Source organism: Vicia villosa, linkage group LG5 (genome assembly GCF_029867415.1).
Source record: "Vicia villosa cultivar HV-30 ecotype Madison, WI linkage group LG5, Vvil1.0, whole genome shotgun sequence".
NCBI classification, from domain to species: Eukaryota; Viridiplantae; Streptophyta; class Magnoliopsida; order Fabales; family Fabaceae; genus Vicia; species Vicia villosa.
Genome location: NC_081184.1, coordinates 45,277,433 through 45,285,153, shown reverse-complemented (window position 1 = coordinate 45,285,153; position 7,721 = coordinate 45,277,433). Strand labels below are relative to the sequence as shown.

The 7,721-nt window shown below is 40.6% G+C and overlaps 1 non-coding gene across 1 annotated transcript; it reads left to right on the top strand.

The window, feature by feature from the left end:
* Positions 1-5,130: 5,130 nt before the first annotated feature.
* Positions 5,131-5,237, top strand: LOC131608331 (small nucleolar RNA R71). Its single transcript, XR_009285598.1, has one exon. It is a non-coding gene; the product is annotated as a small nucleolar RNA R71 (small nucleolar RNA).
* Positions 5,238-7,721: the final 2,484 nt, after the last annotated feature.

The window sequence follows — 7,721 nt, the reverse complement described above, 5'->3', positions numbered from 1 at the left end:
AAGCCAAGTCACTCATCAGATGAGGTCCCTATAAGCAATCAGTTGATATTCCACTGGATCACTCAGAGTTACCATTATGGTGTCATCTCTCAAAGTCAATCATGTTCATCTTTCTTCAACCCAGAGTTGATGTTTTTGTGTTCAACCCAGAGTTGACTTTCCTTTCATCTTTTAACCCCGAGTTAATTGTCTTTTCCCACTCAACCCAGAGTTGACGGCCATCTTGTTTCTTTTACCACTCAACCCAGAGTTGACAGTTATCCTTTGTTCAATCCATAATTGATTATCCTTTTCCCACTCAACCCAGAGTTGACAGTTATGTCTTATTGATTTCTTTTTCCCACTCAACCCAGAGTTGACGGTTATCCTTTATTCGACCCAGAGTTGATCCTTCTCTTTTCCCACTCAACCCAGAGTTGACGGTTATCTCTTGTATTTTCCCTCTCAACCTAGAGTTGACGGTCCTCCTTTATTCAATCCAGAGTTGACTTCTCCTTTTTCCCACTCAACCCAGAGTTGACGGCTACCTCTTGTCTTTTCCCTCTCAACCCAGAGTTGGCGGATATTTCTTATCTCTTGTCTTTTCCCACTCAACCCAGAGTTGACGGTTACCTTTTGTCTTTTCCCGCTCAACCCAGAGTTGACGGTTGTTCCCACTCAACCCGGAGTTGACGGTTATCTTTTATTCAACCTAGAGTTAATCCTTGTCTTTTTCCCACTCAACCCAGAGTTGACGGTTATCTCTTGTCTTTTCCCTCTCAACCCAGAGTTGACGGATATTTCTTATCTCTTGTCTTTTCCCACTCAACCCAGAGTTGACGGTTATCTTTTCTCCCACTCAACCCAGAGTTGACGGTTATCCCTTGTTGATTCCTTTTTCCCACTCAACCCAGAGTTGATGGTTATCCTTTGTTCAATCCAGAATTGAATTTCATTTCTTATCCCACTCAACCCAGAGTTGACGGTTATTTCTAATTGTTCATCTGTTCGTTTTCAACCCATGGTCATTATCCAAATCTTTGTTCAACCCAGAGTTGATTTCCTTGCTTTATTTCTCAACCCAGAGTTGATGCCTATCTTGTCCCATTAATACTGATGTCACTTTCCCTCTCAACCCAGAGTTGACGTTTATCTCTTTTTCGACCCAGAGTCGATATTATTTCTTGCTCAACCCAGAGTTGACCTTTCTCCTTTAACAACCCAGAGTTGGGGATCTCCTATGTCCAACCCAGAGTTGACATCCCTTTCATTTTAACCCAGAGTTAATACATTCTTCCCCCGTGGAGTTGATATCACTTTTTCCCTAGAGGATTCCATATTCTTCATCAGGCAAATTTTTTCAGGTTCCATTGATATTTAATCTTCTTCTACCTCGAATCTTCGAAAGGCTAGCGCCAATCTCACCTTCAGGTTTAAGACGATTAAATAGGGGCAGCTGTTGCACCCCAAAATTTGCCCATCTAATTTTATTTCTAACTGGCTTATGCCTTCCATTTCATATGCATACCATCCATTAAATCATCTAACTCATGCATCATTAATCAATAATTTGGCACAGAGATCAAAGATATTAGTGATCAAGGTTTCTCTATTGCTTAAGACTCCAGAGGTCGAGCAGCGGAGTGCGAATGTAACTTCGTCCACTAAAAAACACAAAAACAAACAAAAACTAAAGAGCCGAACTACGGCGCTCTGATTCCTGAAAAGGATACGTAGGCATTAGGTCGCGGGGCCTAAGCGAGCACAACTATTTAAAAACCTTATTTTCCCCGTGTTTCTTTTCTTTCATTTGCATGCATTCCCTTAGTAATTAAGCTTTAGATTTATACACCCTTTAGATAGCAACAAACATAGGTGGATACCATCGAGTACGATGGGCGTGAGGGGTGCTAGCACCTTCCCCTTGCGTAACCGACTCCCGTACCTTATCTCTGGTCGCAAGACCCTGTTCTTATCCTTTCCTAGGTTTTCTGATATTCCTTTCCCTTATGGGATAAATATGTTAGTGGCGACTCTGTTCATCATTTTCGCGAGCGTGCGACATTCTTTGCCCTAGAACGGCTCCTACAGCATAATCACTCGCGTCACACATTATTTCAAAAGGTTCATTCCAGTCGGGAGGTTGCATAATTGGCGCAGAGATTAATGCTCGTTTAAGCGTTTGAAAGGCGTCAGTGCATTTATCGGTGAAAATAAATTCGGCGTCTTTCATAAGTAATTCGGTTAAAGGTTTGGTTATTTTAGAGAAATCCTTAAGGAAACGTCGGTAAAAACCAGCGTGTCCTAGAAAACTTCTTATTTCTCTAACGGTTTTGGGAGGTTGAAGGTTTTCGATAATTTCAATTTTTGCTTTATCAACTTCGATTCCTCTATCAGATACGATGTGTCCAAGTACAATTCCTTGTCGAACCATGAAATGGCATTTTTCCCAATTAAGGACTAGGTTAACGCTTACGCATCGTTTAAGTACCATTTCAAGGTTTTCTAAACATGTTTCAAAACTTCCTCCACAGACAGAGAAGTCGTCCATAAAGACCTCCATTATTCCATCTAGGAAGTCGGCAAATATTGCCATCATGCATCTTTGGAAGGTCGCGGGTGCATTGCATAGTCCAAAAGGCACTCGTCTATAGGCGAATGTACCATAAGGACAGGTAAATGTGGTCTTCTCTTGGTCGTCAGGGTGAATAGGAATTTGGAAAAATCCGGAGTATCCATCCAGATAACAGAAATGTGAGTGTTTAGCTAGGCGTTCGAGCATTTGATCTATGAAAGGTAAAGGGAAATGGTCTTTTCGGGTAGCTTTGTTTAGCTTCCTATAGTCAATGCACATTCTCCATCCAGTTTGGGTACGTTGTGCTACAGATTCGCCTTTAGCGTTTGTGATTACAGTAACTCCTCCTTTCTTTGGTACGACGTGAACGGGGCTAACCCATTTACTATCGGATATAGGATATATTATTCCGGCTTCTAGCCGTTTTTGGATTTCCTTTTTAACCACATCGCTCATAATAGGATTTATTCGCCTTTGATGTTCCCTAGAGGTTTTACTATCGTCTTCGAGCATAATGCGGTGCATACAGAGGGAAGAACTTATTCCTTTCAGATCTGATATGTTATATCCTAAAGCGGTCGGGTATTTTCTTAGGACATTAAGTAATTTTTCAGTCTCGGTTCGTCCTAAGTTGGCGTTTACTATAACTGGTCGGTTTAGTTCTTCGTCTAGAAATTCGTATCTAAGATCGGTAGGCAATGTTTTCAGTTCTATAGCAGGCTTCTTCGGTCCAGGTATAGGATCAGGAGTTAAGGCTAAGCATTCACTCAGGTGGTCATCTTGATATTCCTCACGCCAGTTGTCATCTTCAAGAATTGGCGGCATAGGAATTCTTAGGATCTCGGTTTTTCTTGTTTGGTTCGGATTTTATTTCTTTGACACACTCGTCGATTATGTCAGCAGAACAGCATGTGTCAATTATAGAAGGTGCTTTTAGGAATTGGGAAAGGATAAATTATATTTTCTCTTCTCCTACTTCGAAAGTAAGCTTTCCTCGCTTTACGTCTATAATTGCCCCAGCGGTTGCTAAGAATGGTCTTCCTAATATGATCGGGATGTTAGAATCTTCTTGGATATCCATTATGATGAAGTCAGTTGGGATGTAGAATTGACCTACACGAACAGGGATATTTTCTAACATTCCTACAGGGTATTTTACTGAACGGTCAGCTAGTTGAAGAGACATTCTCGTTGCTTTAAGCTCACCTAGATTGAGTTTCTTACAGGTCGAAAGAGGCATCAAACTAACACTAGCTCCTAAATCGCACAAGGCCTTCTCTATGATGGTCTTTCCTATTACGCAGGGTATAGAGAAACTACCAGGGTCTTTCAGTTTTGGAGGCATGTTATTTTGGATGATAGCGCTACATTCAGCGGTAAGTGTTACGGTTTCGTTATCCTCGGGTTTCTTTTTGTTTGATAGGATTTCTTTTAGGAATTTAGCGTACGAAGGCATTTCTGTTATGGCTTCTGTGAATGGTATGGTTATGTTTAATTGCTTCAGAAGTTCTACAAATCTTTTAAATTGCGCTTCGGTTTTTGATTTAGCTAATCTCTGAGGGTAAGGAATTGGTGGCTTATAAGGTGGTGGTGGAACGTAAGGTTTCTCTTTTTCAGGTTCCACTTCGTTATTGTTCTCATCAGTCTTAGCAGTTGGTTCGTTAGTTGTTTTCTTTTGGGTTTCCTTTGGCTCTTGTTGTGGCATGGGTGCGTTTTGAGTTCTAGGATCTATGGGTCCATCGTAATTCGTTCTACTTCGTAGTGTTATCGCGTTCGCATGTCCTTTAGGATTGGGTTGAGGTTGAGCAGGAAACGTGCCAGCAGGGGCAGCAGTAGGTGCTTGTTGTTGAGCTACTTGTGAGATTTGAGTTTCTAACATTTTGTTATGCGTAGCTAAGGCATCTACTTTGTTCGATAGTTGTTTTAGTTGCTCGCTATTGTGGATGTTTTGATTTAGGAAGTCCTTATTGGTTTGTTGTTGGGAAGCTATAAAGTTCTCCATCATGATTTCTAGATTTGACTTCCTAGGGGTGTTTTGAGCAGTTACAGGCGCTTTTTGGTAGCCAGGTGGTACAGCAGGTGCTTGTCCAGGTGCGTACAACGCATTGTTGTTCTTATAAGAAAAGTCCGGGTGGTTTTTCCATCCAGGGTTGTACGTGTTAGAATAAGGGTTTCCTTGAGCATAGTTTACTTGATCAGATGGGACTCCAGTCAAGAGTTGACATTCGGCGACTACATGTCCAGTCAATCCACAGATCTCGCAGTTAGGTGTTACAGCGGCAGCGGTGGCTGAAGGAGTGATGGTTAAGTTCTCGATCTTTTGAGTTAAAGCGTCTACTTTAGCGTTAACGCGGTCTATACCACTTACTTCGTACATTCCTCCTTTGGTTTGGGTTTTCTCTAGAGCGGCTCGTTCTCCACCCCATTGGTAATGGTTTTGTGCCATGTTCTCTATGAGTTTGTATGCTTCATCATGGGGTTTGTCCATTAATGCTCCGCCAGCAGCGGCATCTATAGTCATTTTGGTGTTATATAAGAGACCACCATAGAAAGTATGGATGATCAGCCATGGTTCGAGTCCATGATGAGGGCATATTCTAAGCATGTCCTTGTAACGTTCCCAAGCTTCGAAGAGTGATTCGTTATCTTTCTGGGTAAATCCGTTGATTTGACCTCTAAGCATAGCAGTTTTGCTAGGCGGAAAGTATCTCGCTAAAAATACTCTCTTCAATTCGTCCCACGTAGTTATGGAATTGGAAGGCAGGGATTGAAGCCACGCTCTAGCTCTATCTCTCAAGGAGAAAGGAAAGAGACGTAATCGAATAGCTTCGGGACTAACGTTGTTGGCTTTGACAGTGTCGGCGTATTGCACAAACACAGATAAATGGAGATTAGGGTCGTCTACAGGGCTTCCAGAGAATTGATTCTGTTGAACAGCTTGGACCAGCGAAGGTTTCAGTTCGAAATTGTTTGCCTCAATCGCAGGTGGTGCGATACTTGAATGCGGTTCAGTGCGCGAAGGAGCGGCATAGTCTCTAAGAGGACGAATAGCAGCCATCTCTAACTTCGGGATAATTTGATTGATTTGATCAGTAGAAGTCAATTCCTGATTAATAGGAATTGGTGCTACTTCGGGAAGATTGCGAGCTCGACGTTTGACGTTAATGAAACGTTCGATCTTGTTAATTCGTTGTATTAAATCTCCTCCTTGTGAACGAGTATTTGGCATACAATCGTTCAGAAAGAAAGGGAAGAATTGTCCTAGTCTCTACGGTGTAACAGTGAGTTACGATATCGACTTAAATAGTCCCCGGCAACGGCGCCAAAAACTTGATCGCGACTTTACGTGTCTATAAATCTGATGACTGCAAGTGCACAGTCGTGTCGTGTAGTTTTAAAAGATATCGAATCCACAGGGACTATGAATCGATCTACCGTTATCTAAGGTTACTATGTAAAGCTAGGGCTACTAAAATTTTGATTGTTTCTAAGGGAAAGTGATTGTGAGAAATGAATAATATAATAAAAGACAGATATCAGTATGTATTTCGTTTAACTTAAGGTGATCCGAAGGTCCATTGGCTTTTGCATAATTTAATTAAAAATCTTTACTAATTCAATTGATTAAAAATCCTCGTCTCAAACTTTCGCTCTGTTGATTTAGATTACTGTCCTAATCCTAATGTACGCTTTCGCCATCCCATTAGATTTTAGAAAAGCTTTTTGGAAACAACGTAATTAATAAAATGCCCGTTTTATGAAGTTGTTATCTATTTAAATCTCCTAATCTCAAACTTTCGGTCTGTTGACTCGGAACATGCTAATATCCCTAACGTACGCTTTCGCCATCCCGCTCGGGTGTAAAAACAATTTTTGAAAATAAATAAGTTCTAATTAGTTTTAATACGCTTTCGCCATCCTTAAAACTAATGTCCTATATCTACTATCCAGTTAAAGATCTCAAACTTTCGCTCTATTGATTTTAACCTTTGACCGTCTTAAGACCTCAAACTTTCGCTCTATTGGTTTTAAGACTTACTAATTAAATTAGACATACAGACCAAAAACAAGTGATAGTTAATAAAACATAATTAAGCCAATTTATTTCGGATCCCTACGGTTAACTTACTTTACATACCGATATCTTAATAATTTAGCCAGACATATTAATATGGTTAAACATGCATAAATCGGTTCGGTTCATAATAATAGGCATAGTAAATGGCATACAATATATCATGCAAATAAATATAAATAAGGCGGTAAATAAAAACCTGAATTAAATAAATGGTAATTGGATCTTCAAGTACTGAACTTCCACCACAGGTTGGCTGGACCGTTCTTCGAATGGCAGTAAATAAAACAAGGAAATAAAGGCGATAAATCTAACGTAAGGCTAGATCTATAAAAAGTTCACAACAATTTCCAGTGTAGAAATCGTTGTGAGAAAATAAGTGTTTGAATGAAAGCAGAATAAAGAAATACGGTTCGCGGTACAATTTCGGCAGCACTTCGTTGGCAGGAAATCGGACCCTTTGGAAGTGAGGTAGCAGGTTCTATTTATAGGAGAGGTTTTGCTGTGACGTTGCGTGAAAAGAGGAGACTTTGCAGACTGGGTGTGGAGACGTGCGTCTCCGATTCTTCAGGAAGATTGGGTGCAGGACTTGAGACGTGCGTCTCAAGTGGAGAAAATCTAGGAGCAGTTGGAGACGGGCGTCTCCTCTTGGTGACGTGGCAGAAGAACGTTGGAGACGTGCATCTCCACTTGCTGGGAAGGTTTGGGCCACGCGCCTTTGGTTCCATAGTAGGCTGAACTGTCTCTTTTGGGCCTTTTGGGTCCTAATTGCACCCCTCTTTCACTTCAGCACTCCTTTTTCATCTTTTAGGCATAAATATTGGTCATTTAAGCTCCATTTTCTTTCCTTTTCGCAAATAGTCGTAATTAGAGTGTAAAACCTGAAACAAAGCAAATACTCGCGTAATATCATAATAAATTAACATAATAAATGGAAAATGCTATAAATATCTATGGATTTCAAGCTAAATATACGATATAAAATCGTGCTATCAGTATTTCCCTTATCAAAGTGTGTAAAAAACGGCGTTTTCGCTTAATTAATAAAAGTTTGATGTTTCATAACGTAATTATGGTGTTTCCTTGAAAAAT